The sequence below is a fragment of the Puma concolor genome, chromosome D2, assembly GCF_028749965.1.
Source record: "Puma concolor isolate L17-30 chromosome D2, mPumCon1.1.hap2, whole genome shotgun sequence".
Lineage (NCBI taxonomy): Eukaryota > Metazoa > Chordata > Mammalia > Carnivora > Felidae > Puma > Puma concolor.
This window is the reverse complement of record NC_141677.1, coordinates 40,454,843-40,467,835: the sequence shown is the minus strand read 5'-3', so window position 1 is coordinate 40,467,835 and position 12,993 is coordinate 40,454,843. Positions and strand designations below refer to the sequence as shown.

Genomic DNA, 12,993 nt, shown 5'->3' with positions numbered 1-12,993 from the left:
TAAATTATTCTATAAATTAAATAAGCTGCAAAGGAAACACAAATGGGATCTTTTTATAATCAGAAGAGCTGATCCTAAAGTTCCCATAAAAAAAAGAAAGGGTCAAGAAGAGTCGGGGGGAAAATCTGGAAAAGAAGACGGAGAGGACCTATTCCTATCAGATAGCACAACACATTACAAAGCTTCAGTAATGAAAAGCGGGCTCATGAATAGAGCAACAAATTAGATAAGCAGAATAGGAAGCCCAGAAACAGATCTAAGTATATAGGAGTTTGGTATATGCTGAAGGCAACTTTTTAAATCAGTAAAGGAAACAAACAAGTATTGTGCAACTAATGTCGCTGGGGAAAGTAGATAGCCATCTGAAAACGTATAAAATTAGGTAGGCACATTTACTTCGAGATTCAAATGTAAAAAAAAAAAGAAGTCATATTAGAAACAAGAATCTATTTTTTTAATAAAAACAATCCCACAACATTTGCTGTCATCTGATAACAACGTAAAGGTAGTCAAAACAATTATGAACAAGTGTTTCAGAATGACTTGTTCTGAAGCATGCCTAAAAAAACAAAGTATATTGGGGCGCCTGGGTGGCTCAGTCGGTTGAGCATCTGACTTCAGCTCAGGTCACGATCTCGAGGTCCGTGAGTTCGAGCCCCGCGTCGGACTCTGGGCTGATGGCTCAGAGCCTGGAGCCTGCTTCCGGTTCTGTGTCTCCCTCTCTCTCTGCCCCTCCCCGTTCATGCTCTGTCTCTCTCTGTCTCAAAAATAAATAAATGTTAAAAAAAAAAAATTAAAAAAAAAAACAAACAAAGTATATTTGCCTTCTCAAGAATTTCTCACTTCACCGATCATTTCTAGTTGGAGATACTTTGGAACAGGGTAATAGCATCTCTTTTTAGCATGATCCGACCCAGTTGGTTTCTCGACTTTGTTTTAGAATGAGTCTGTCTGCATTATCTAACACAAAGTTCATACACTCATCAAAACCAATGATACGGCCCTCTCTCCAAATTTACTTGCTCATAAGGCCACACCTGAATCCAAGATATATTTTGCAAGTATCTGAAGATGAGGTTGATGGGCTCTACCATTACCTTGTACATTTTGTGACCCAGGGCCATGGTGCACCATGGTGAAAGCTGACAAAGACCACACACAATACTGTGTAGTTTTTTTAAAGCCTTATGGTGGGAAAGGGTTGTCTAACTATGATATAAAACACAAAAGTCATAAAAGAACATTAAAAAGAAATACTGGTAAACTGTATTATATAAAAATTTTAAATTCAATGTTGAAATTACTATAAGCAGACTAAAAAGACAATAATGAAACTGGGATAAATATATGGAATTCATAACATAGACAAAGGGGAGCGTCCTTAATATGTAAAGAACTCCCACAATTCAATAAGGAAAAGCTTTACAACACAACAGAAAAAGGAGTAAATGATATTAATATCTAGGTCACAGAAAAGGAAATACAAGTAGTTCCGGATAATTTTTTTTTTTTTTATAATTTTTTTTTTCAACATTTATTTATTTTTGGGACAGAGAGAGACAGAGCATGAATGGGGGAGGGGCAGAGAGAGAGGGAGACACAGAATCGGAAACAGGCTCCAGGCTCTGAGCCATCAGCCCAGAGCCTGACGCGGGGCTCGAACTCACGGACCGCGAGATCGTGACCTGGCTGAAGTCGGACGCTTAACCGACTGCGCCACCCAGGCGCCCCAATTCCGGATAATTTAAAAGATACTAAATCTCATTCATTATAAAATACATTAAAATTAAAATTATACTCAGAAAACAATTTCCCACCTGTTGTGTTGAGGAAACCACCTAAGAGTTTTATAACACAATCTGGAACTCGTGTGAGGGGAAAGGCATTTTTACATACTGCTGTTGAGAGTGAACATTGGAGTCACCTCCATAACTCAATTTGGCATTATCAATCAAAATTGCAAATGCGTATAGCCTCTGACCCAGAAATACAGATATATTCTGATGCACGCAAGTAATATACAGACAAGGTTTTTCACTGCAGCATTATCTGTGACGGCATATCATAAAATATTATGCAGCTGTCAAATGAAGAGAAGGAGGAAGTACTTTTATGTGCTGATATGGAAAGATCTCTAAAAAATAAGTGGAGAAAAATAAAGTGTAACACAAACCGTGAGATCATGACTTGAGCCAAGGTCGGCTGCTTAACCGACTGAGCCACCCCAGGTGCCCCTAAAATTTCTAATATTTTAAACACATTTCACAGTGTCTCAGACTCAGGTGTTATAAAGCAAGGCAAATGAATTTCATTTCATGTTAAGTTTGTGGCTGACATTTGTAACGAAACAGAATGTATGCATGTTTCTCGGCTGTTATATGAATGAAATAACTCTCGAAATGTATACCAGAGCATACATTTTTGTTCTGCTTGTGTTTTTTTTCCTCAACTTTCGCATTTACTCCTCAAATAAGCTAGCCATCCTTTTACTAATGGTTACATTTGCAAATGCAAATCCTGTGTTTAACAAGTTACATTGTTATACTGAAGAATTTTCTTTTTCTTTTTTTTTTTTTTTTCAAAAAATTTTTTTTTAACGTTTATTTATTTTTGGGACAGACAGAGACAGAGCATGAACGGGGGAGGGGCAGAGAGAGAGGGAGACACAGAATCGGAAGCAGGCTCCAGGCTCTGAGCCATCAGCCCAGAGCCCGACGCGGGGCTCGAACTCACGGACCGCGAGATCGTGACCTGGCTGAAGTCAGACGCTCAACCGACTGCGCCACCCAGGCGCCCCAAGAATTTTATTTTTCAAGTTATGTTTTATAGTTGACCAGCTTGAAAATAATTTCTGGGATCTTTAGGTAACTTGAAGCCTTGGACTGATTGATTTGATTTGTGGATATTCACTGGGCACACAGATTATTTCTAAGCAAAATGGAATACGGAGGCATGCAAACTAAGCATAATTTAAGTTTATATACTTTTGCTTCTTCTTTTATATGCTACAGGTAGCCTCTATCTTTGGGTCTCTTAATGCACGTGTTCCTTTTCGCCACTTGGAGAAGCTGTACTATTGGGATACCCATGGCCGCAGAAAATTGTGTTTGAGTACTCATGAGTTCTGCTCATCTGCTGAAATGCTAATGGGTGACAGTGGGTAGTTACGAGTATCTCTCTGTGAAATGGAAGTCACTTTGCTTAAAAGTTATCACCGATGAGCATGATTGACACCATGCTTAACAGTGACAGTTTCAAAGAAAGACAACTGTGTGTGCTTCTGTTTTCCCAGAAAACGAGTAGTGTTTCCCTAAAGCACCAGTATTCACATTGGTTTTTTGGGGTTTTGTTTTTGTTTGTTTGTTTGGTGAAACTCCCTATACATTCTTCAAGCATTTTGAGGACACCGAACAGCTTTTCTTGTGTTATAACTAGTGATATTTACTGCCTTGGACATTGAAATCGAAAAAGATTTTAACACTTATTTAGTAATTCAGTTGAAAAAAGCAATAATGAATGCATCGCAAGTTAGTAGCGTCTTAGCAACGTTAGGAGATTGGTTCTTACCTCATGGGTCCTCTGAGATCATTCCTAAAGAGTCAGTTTGTTGCAGAATATGAAAGAGCGTAATGAAAGACTTAACAGTGAAATTCATTTGCCTTGCTTTATAACACCTGAGTCTGAGACACTGTGAAATGTGTTTAAAATATTAGAAATTTTAGGGGCACCTGGGGTGGCTCAGTCGGTTAAGCAGCCGACCTTGGCTCAGGTCATGATCTCACGGTTTGTGGTTTCAAGCCCCACATCTGGCTCTGCGCTGACAGCAGGGAGCCTGCTTGGGATTTTCTCCCTGCCTCTCTCTCTGCCGCTCCCTGACTCAGGCTTCGCTTTCTCTCAAAATAAATAAAAATAAACTTAAAAAAAAGATATTAGAAAATTTTTCTTAATTTTGATGGCCCCGTTTCCTTGGTTTCCTGTTCTATCGTTACCCATTATATGAAGGGTTATTCTTTTTCCCATGTGATCTGCCTAGAGAGTAAAGACTCAGTTTTACCAGAATAATGATCTGATTTTTATGTTGATGTTATTACGCCTTTAATTATTTAAGAAAACAAGTTCTTACTTAGGAGGGTGCTAAGTGTGCTTTACAGTCATGTCACTTTCTGTATTTATTCTTAAATGTTTTATTGTCACTTTCAAGTAGATACACGAGTATTTCCCGCGTAGCCGTGATCCTGCCTTAAGTATTCAAATCTCCTGACAACTTTGGATTTTTGCCTTCCTCAGGTCAATGCTAAACATAAAACAAAATAAAATTCTAATGATATCTGAGATTTCCCAGACAGCCCAAGGAAAATCACAAGAGATTTGTTACTTCGCCTTATAAAAAGGGAGGTGCCAGAAATAATTAGATCTATTTGATACATTACTATTGATGAAGTTGCATCGGAAGGGATGGAATTATTTTTGATCGAAAGAGGGGGAAACTATAGGAAATTTTCTTTCAGTGGAAAACTATGCATTGGCTGTAGTATCCCCTTCTGCATTCTGGTTTTGATTTCATGGGGGTTGTTTTGCAATTCTGTAAAATGTAGGTAACTGACAGCAACGGAAAAATAATTCTTGTTTTTAGACATGCACATGACCAAAACAGGTTTCCGCCCTGGAAGAAGCTGGTTTGGCCTTCATTCATGCATTTGTTGTAATATTCCTTTACTTCTACACCTTTGTGCTTTTGGACTTCTCCTTTGGACCAATTATAATTTGCTTTGTTCCCTTATTGAATCAGTGAAATAAAATCCTTAACACATGTTTGCATTATATCTGTTTGAGAGTCACTATTTTACCTTTTTTTAAAAAAAAAATGTATCTCTTTATTAATTTTTAAAATGTTTATTTATTTTTGAGAGAAAGAGAGAGCACGAGTAGGAGAAGGCCAAAGAGAGAGGCAAACACAGAATCTGAAGCAGGCTCCAGGCTCTGAGCTGTCAGCACAGAGCCTGTTGTGGGGCTCGAAGTCACCAACCATGAGATCATGACCTGAGCCAAAGTCAGACACACTTAACCGACTGAGCCACCCAGGCGCCCCAAAAATGTATCTTTTAATAATGCATTGAACAGAAGCCCTACTCATCACAATTCATTACAAAAATGAAAGCTTTAGGCATTTGAGTTTGATTCTTTCCCTAATGCTAGTTGAGAAAACCTGGATGGTGGAAACTGAAAGATCAGTAGCTGACATTGACCTTCACCATGTAATCTGGCCCCTCCCCAGCATGGGGTTGCCTTGGGCAAGTCACTTCCTTTCCCTACACCTCCCCACCCTTCTAGTTGGGTGGGTCTAAAATAATCTCTTCCCACCCTACAGCACCAGCCAGGACTGGATCAAGCATCTTAGCCCTGGAAGGTTAGCATCAAACACGTACAGTTTACGGGTGCCCAGGCGGCCCAGTTAAGCATCTAACTTGATTTCGCTCAGGTAGTGATCTCATGGTTCGTGGGATTGAGCCCCGTGTTGGGCTCTGTGTTGAGAGCACAGAGCCTACTTGGGATTCTCTCTCTCCCTCTCTCTTTGCCCTCCCCCCCCCTTTCTTTCTCTAAGTAAATAAATAAACATTAAAAAAGAACGTGTGTAGTTTAGATGTCAGTATGCAGGTGGGGGCCAGATTAGAGGCGATAAACGTTAATACCAATTTACATGAACTTTCAATTATTGCCCTCAGGTTTTTTCAACTGGGATTAAGTGAAAGAATTAAACTCTCAAGTGCCTAAAGTTTAGAGATTGGTCCTATTCTATTCAGTTAAAGGGGTTGCTCCAGCAGCTGAGCTGAAATGAAGGCAACATGAAGATTTTTAAAAACTTTTTACTGAAGTATGTTCATCTTAAGACTGGAACACACCCAAGTGACCAGCACCCAGACTGAACTGCAGAACAGTACTGGCACCTGAGGAGTCCCTCATTTTTTTTTTTAATTTTTTTTTTTAACGTTTATTTATTTTTGAGACAGAGAGAGACAGAGCATGAACGGGGGAGGGTCAGAGAGAGGGAGACACAGAATCTGAAACAGGCTCCAGGCTCTGAGCTGTCAGCACAGAGCCCGATGGGGGGCTCGAACTCACAGACCGCGAGATCATGACCTGAGCCGAAGTCGGCCGCTTAACCGACTGAGCCACCCAGGTGCCCCAGGAGTCCTTCATTTTTACAGCCACTGGCAGCCCCAGCCCACATGAGAGTAACTCAATACCCAGTTCTCACAGCATGGGTTAATTTTGCCTGTTTTTGTACTTCGTATAAAGTGAATCATACAGATTTTTTGGTGAATATTTCTTTTCATTAATTATACTTCTGTAAGATTCAGCCTTGCTGCTGGATACGGGTGTGCTGTTTCAAAGGGGCAATTACACCCCAATATTTATAGCAGCACTATTGACAAGAGGCTAAGTATGGAAAGAGCCCAAATGTCCATCGATGGATGAATGGATAAAGAAGATGTGGTATATACACACACACACACACACACACACACAATCAAAAAGAATGAAATCTTGCCATTTGCAACAACATGGATGGAACTAGAGGGAATTATGCTAAGTGAAACTAGAGAAAAACCAATATATGACTTCACTCATATGAGGACTTTAAGATACAAAACAGATGGGGGGGGGGGGGTGCCTGGGTGGCTCAGTCGGTTGAGCGACCGACTTCGGCTCAGGTCATGATCTCACAGTTTGTGAGTATGGGCCCCGCGTCGGGCTCTGTGCTGACCGCTTGTTCAGAGCCTGGAGCCTGCTTCAGATTCTGTGTCTCCTTCTCTCTCTGCCCCTCCTGCACTCACGCTTTGTCTCACCCTGTTTCTCAAAAATAAATAAATGTAAAAAAAAAAAAAAAAAGACACAAAACAGATGAACATAAGGGAAGGGAAGCAAAAAGAATATAAAAACAGGGAGGGGGCCAAAACAGAAGAGACTCATAAATATGGAGAATAAACTGAGGGTTACTGGAGGGGTTGTGGGAGGGGGGATGGGCTAAATGGGTAAGGGGCACTAAGGAATCTACTCCTGAAATCATCGTTGCACTATATGCTAACTAATTTGGATGTAAGTTAAAATAAATAAATAAATAACTTTTTAAAAAAGAGGAAAAAAAGATTCATCCCTGTTTTTTTTTTTTTTTCAGGGTTTATTTTTATTTTTGGGACAGAGAGAGACAGAGCATGAACGGGGGAGGGGCAGAGAGAGAGGGAGACACAGAATCGGAAACAGGCTCCAGGCTCTGAGCCATCAGCCCAGAGCCTGACGCGGGGCTCGAACTCCCGGACCGCGAGATCGTGACCTGGCTGAAGTCGGACGCTTAACCGACTGCGCCACCCAGGCGCCCCGATTCATCCCTGTTTTTACATGTGGGGGTAGATCTGTCCCTGATGTAGTCAGCTGTCAATGGGAATTTGGGTAGTTTCCATCCCAGGGCTATTGTGATAGTGCAGCTCTCTTGATATTGCTGTCCACGTCTTTTCGTGACCACACATTTCCATTAGGTATATACCTGTGAGTGGAGGTGCTAGATCACATTTATTTCTGCATCTTTCGATCTGCATATGTATTTAAAAAAAAAAAAAAACAAACTTGAATTCATGCTGATCTCTCCAATTCTGATCGAACAGAACAGGGCCCATGTTATCCTTCCCCCTTTCCTTATTTGTAATTCTTTTCTTTGAGAAATCTAGCTCCCATTAAATACAATATATTTACTTATTCGCTCAATCCGAGGATACCCATAACATAGCTTCAGAATTGCTAACCCATAGTCCTTAGTCCTGTCTGCTGAGAGGGCCTAGAAGCAGTGACACCCCAATAACAATGAGCACACCCAGCACTCAGATGTTAGTTTCTAAATACCATTCTCCAAAAAAAGGAACCAGGGTTCCTTGGAGAAATGACTGAGTCCGGGGGCGGGGGGGCGGGCCATGGGAATACAAGATGAGCCTGAAACATCCTGTGATCTCAGGAAGTATGGAAGTGCTCAGAATAGAATAGGAGTATTTCAAAAGGACACAGGGGTCATCCCGAAGATGCTCCTAATCGCCATATCTGGGACAATGTGAGAAACAAAACAAATAATGTTTGTAATGGATTAGAAGCCACAGAATAAAAGAAATATCCACGAGTCCATACTTATTTTTTTATTTTTATTTTTATTTTTATTTTTATTTTTTTTTATTTTTTTATTTTTTTTAGGACAGAGAGAGACAGAGCATGAACAGGGGAGGGGCAGAGAGAGAGGGAGACACAGAATCGGAAAGAGGCTCCAGGTTCCGAGCCATCAGCCCAGAGCCCGACGCGGGGCTCGAACTCACGGACCGCGAGATCGTGACCTGGCTGAAGTCGGATGCTTAACCGACTGCGCCACCCAGGCGCCCCATCATTATTTTTATTTTCTAATGCTTATTTTTGAGAGAGAGAGAGAGAGACAGAGCGTGAGTGGGGGAGGGGCAAAGAGAGAGAGAGAGGGAGACACAGAATCCGACACAGGCTCCAGGCTCTGAGATGTCAGTGGGGCTCAAACTCGGAATGACCAGATCATGACCTAGGCCGAGGTAGGACGCTTAACCGACTGAGCCACCCAGCGCCCCTTGATATTATCAACGTTAAACCTCTACCCTCCCCCACTGCTCCGCCCCTTGGACTCAGCAGATCTTCCCTTCTTACAGAAAGATCTTCTTACATCTTTTCCTGTCTGGGGAGATTCAGGACCTCATACCAGAAAGGGAGCAGAGTCAAAACCAAAAAGTTCTAGGGTGGGGGAAATGGGTGACGGACATTGAGGGGGACGCTTGTTGCGATGAGCAACGGGGGTTGTACGTGAGTGAGGAGTCACGGGATTCTACTCCTGAAGCCAAGATTACACTGTATGTTAGCCAACTTGACAGTCAAAAAAAGTTCTGAAATTTCAGCTTGTCGATCCTACCCCCCCCCCCCACCCCACTGCTATCTAACCCCCAACCTCGGCAGAGACATCCATGGCCACGCCCCACCGCCCCACTGGGTCGCTTCCTCTGACCGTGGCTTGCGTGGCCCTGGGCTAGTAGCCTGCTCCATCTATGCTGAGAGGAGGCGGCCTGGCCCACCAGCACTGAGGGCTCTCCTCGAATGGGTCTTGCTTGTGCCCAGAAAAGAAGACGAGGAGGCTTTGTGAGGCCCAGCTCTGACACTTCTAGCCCCTGAGACCCTTTCCATTGGGCTGTGCCTCCCCCTCCCCCCCTTCCCCCAGCCCCCCAGAGATGATGGCCCAGCTCTGACACTTCTAGCCCCTGAGACCCTTTCCATTGGGCTGTGCCTCCCCCTCCCCCCCTCCCCCCAGCCCCCCAGAGATGATGGCCCTTTGCTTTGGTTGCGGGCTGGGAGAGCAAGCCTCTGCCTGACTCCCCTCCCTTCGTCCCGGAGCGAAGCCGGGTGGGAGGCCCGTGCCCGGTTGCCTGTGGAGGCGTGGGGTCCCTGGGAGCAAATCCCCACATTTCTACATGGTGTGTGTCTAACCTTGGGCCACTTCTTAACCTCCCTAAGCCTCATATTGCGAATCTTGACGCTTATCTGCCAGAGTGATGGTAGCATTAAATGAAAAACTCTGCAAGTTACAGCACTCCATTGACACAGGATGCTACGCGTGTCCCCCTAATGGCCAAGAACTTGCCGCTCGGAGCCCTCAAATGCCCTGTTTGCCCTTTACTCGCCCACCTCCCTCCAGACTTCCTAACTCCCTGCTCACCTGGGGCCTGAGAGTCAAGAGGCCTAATATCACACAAGAGCATGGATTGTAACATCAGATCTACCTGGCTTTCGAGCTGAGATCTGCCCCCTCTCTGACTTTAACCAAATACATCTTATTTGAAAAATGGGGATAAGGATACTCACCTTATAGGTTTATTGGTACTAGGATTAAATGAGATAACCCACGGACGGCGTTTGCCCAATACCAGGTTCCGAGAAGCTTAGCAGATAACAGAGTAACAACACATAATGATACTTATTGTCATTAGTCCAGCTGGCCACCAACTTGCTTTGAGACCTGGCATATGGTTGACATATTTCCCTAGTTCCTGGCACTTTCCCTAGTTCCTGCCAGTTTCTTCTATTTTTTGTTTTATTGCCCATTTCTGGAGAAGGTCAGAAGGAGGATATTAACAAACAATGACCTTAATATCATCTGGCCCGGAAGTTTTCCTTTGCATGTTGTAGGCTGATTTCCATCGGTATGCGGAAATAAATTGATTTCCAGACACTTAAGTCAATCCAGCCAGTTTATGGAATCATTTGAGTTGTCCTTCTAAGGATTTTCTAAGAAAGCAATGGACCGTTCTACTATTAGCAATATTTTGTCCCCTTCACAATGCCTCTTCGTTTGTATTTCGTTGCATGGATCACACTAAGGATAACTAATAGTGACTCATGTTGTCTCTTTACCTCATTCCTGGCTTAACAAGGAATGCCTCTCTCCTCTCTCCTGTACGTACGCATCAACTATCTGTGTGAGGTAAAAGTAGCTATCTTGTTAAGGCAATATCCCTTTATTTTCTTTATTTCTACCTCTTAGAGTTTGTTGTTGTTGTTTAGTCTGGGAAGGCTGTTCAATTTCACCAAATAATAGTTTCAGTGTTCGTTGAAATGATACGGTTATTTGATTTTTGTTTCTTTGACCTTATGACAGACACGATGGCTAGAGATTTTTCTGGAACTCCACTTGGGAATGAATAGCTATTTATTTTGTGTTCCAATTAGTGGCTAAAGGATGGGGTACACAGGAAGGAGCACTAGGCTGTTTAGATGCCCATTCAGGAAAATATTTAAGTTTGAATCTTTCTTTGCAACCACATTAAAATTCTAGATGGATCAGAGATTATACCTTTAAAAAAGTTTTAGACTAGTTAGCAAAAAAAAATTGGAGAATATTTTTTATAGTCTTGATATGAGGAATCACAAGCAAGTTGTAAAATCTCGAAGCCATAAAAGAAAATCCTGAGAGATTTGGTCACCTAACTATCTAAAACTTCTGTATGATGAAAGACACCACAGAGAAAGTTAAAGACTTGGGAGGAATGGAAAGAAACATTGCCAACATACGTAACAGGCATTGGATTAATAATCAGAATATGTCAAAAGAGGAAAATAGAAAAAAGTATTTGACTAGGCAAACAAATACTAAATAGCATGTAAACGAAAATAGTAAGGTAATATTTTTCATCGTCAAACTGTCCACGTTTTAAAAGTTGTTTCCAGCGTTGCGAAATGTGCATTGCTAGCTAGATCTAGGACTTCAGTGTTTTAGGTCAAGTATTTTATGTAAATGGCGCCCCCTGCAGCCCAACTGCCTTAACTACATGGAACGTTAGTTCCATTAACCACAATGGAATTGGGTGCCCCTTGGAGTCAGGCTCTGAGTGCCTGCCTCCTCCCTCCGGCTGAGTGTCAGTTTTTGCATAACCAGTAAGATGTGACAGGCCCTCTAACTCAATGATTCCTTTTCCGGGAATCTAGCCTTTCAGAAATATATGAGTATGTAACGTGGGCGTAAAGATACACGCAAAAGGATGCTCATTGAAGCTTGCTTTATATTGGGAAAGAACAGGAAAGAAAGTACATGTCCATCGACAGAGGGCTGTCTGCACAAATAAGGGGGCATCCGTTCGTGACATATTTTGCAACTCTTCAAAGGAATGAAGTGGATTTCTGTGCACTAACAGAATGATCTTCAAGGTTTAATGTTCTGACTCGGGTGAACATGAATGTGAAAGCAAATCCCCCAGATATCTATTATTCATTCCCATGTATGTACGTTTGCATCTGAAAATGCATAGACAAGGAGCTGGAAGAGTCCACCAGGCTGACAGAAGTGGACTGGAATGGCTGCGCCAGGGAGGGTGGTGACAGGGAGGACTCTCAGCTTTCACTCTACCTGCTCTCTGCGTGACTCTACCACAACCAGAAAGTACAGTACATGTGCTGTTTTTCTCTGCGACTTCAAAACCTTAAGTACCCCCGCTTGGTCCGAGCTTCGAGAATCCCTGTGGGTTCGGCTGTTCTTTGACACCTTCCCACCTGGCTGAACTACTGAGGAATGTCCTACGGAAGCGGGAGACATTGTTGTTGGCATTCTGAAATAGATTTTTCTGAGCCGGCTCATCCGGGCATCCTAATCCCCACGACAGTTTCTAAAAATTTAGATCCAAGTCTCTGTGCAAGATCTGCTGATTCAGAACAGGAATTTCTGTGCTGTGGCTATTATCTGGAGGAGGAAGTGACGGGTGAGGGTCCCTGGGTAGTGTGGGGACAGCCACAGGTGGGAAGGAGAAGGCAGGGAGGCAGCCTGGATCTGAGAGGGCTCCAGTGACCCCCAGTGGAGACACCTGATGGATGAAGGTGTGCTCTTGGGCCAGTGTAGCCAGGCCAGGCCCTCAAAGCTGTGCAGAACACACGGTAGGACTGCAGCCTTCATTTCTTGTTTTCGCTAAAAGTTAGCTTTTCTTGCACTTCTTGGGTGGGTGCTATTGTGTTCTAAACTGGAGGGAAGGTGGAGAGTTGAAGTTCACCCAAAAACTCACCTGGGTTTGCTTAGATGGAGAAAGAAAACCCGGCTCTCGGGGACAATGTGTAAGTATATCCTTATTTAAGGATAAATAAATAAACTCCGGCCTGCAGAGGCGGTGGAAGTGGATTCAAATCCTGACTCCGCATTTATCAGCCACGTGACTGTCGCAAGGTTCTTAACCTCTCTGAGCCTCAATATCTTGGTCTGCAGAATGGATGTAACGATGTGCTCCTCCTGGAGTTGCAGTGAAGATTGGAGAGGTTGTGTGTGAAGAAGCGAATCGATCAAAGCTGAGCTGCGGCTTATTAATATTACGGCAGTTCCTAGACCATGAACTCCTGGAGGCAGACATACGTGATGCCGAGAATTTTTTCTCTCCTCCCTTCTCCAGAGTTTACCTAACACTAATCTAG

At 43.0% G+C, this 12,993-nt stretch overlaps 1 pseudogene; it reads right to left on the bottom strand.

Moving 5' to 3' along the window:
• Positions 1–432: 432 nt before the first annotated feature.
• On the bottom strand, positions 433–1,457 carry LOC147576018 (small nuclear ribonucleoprotein E pseudogene; annotated as a pseudogene).
• Between the last annotated feature and the right edge of the window lie 11,536 nt (positions 1,458–12,993).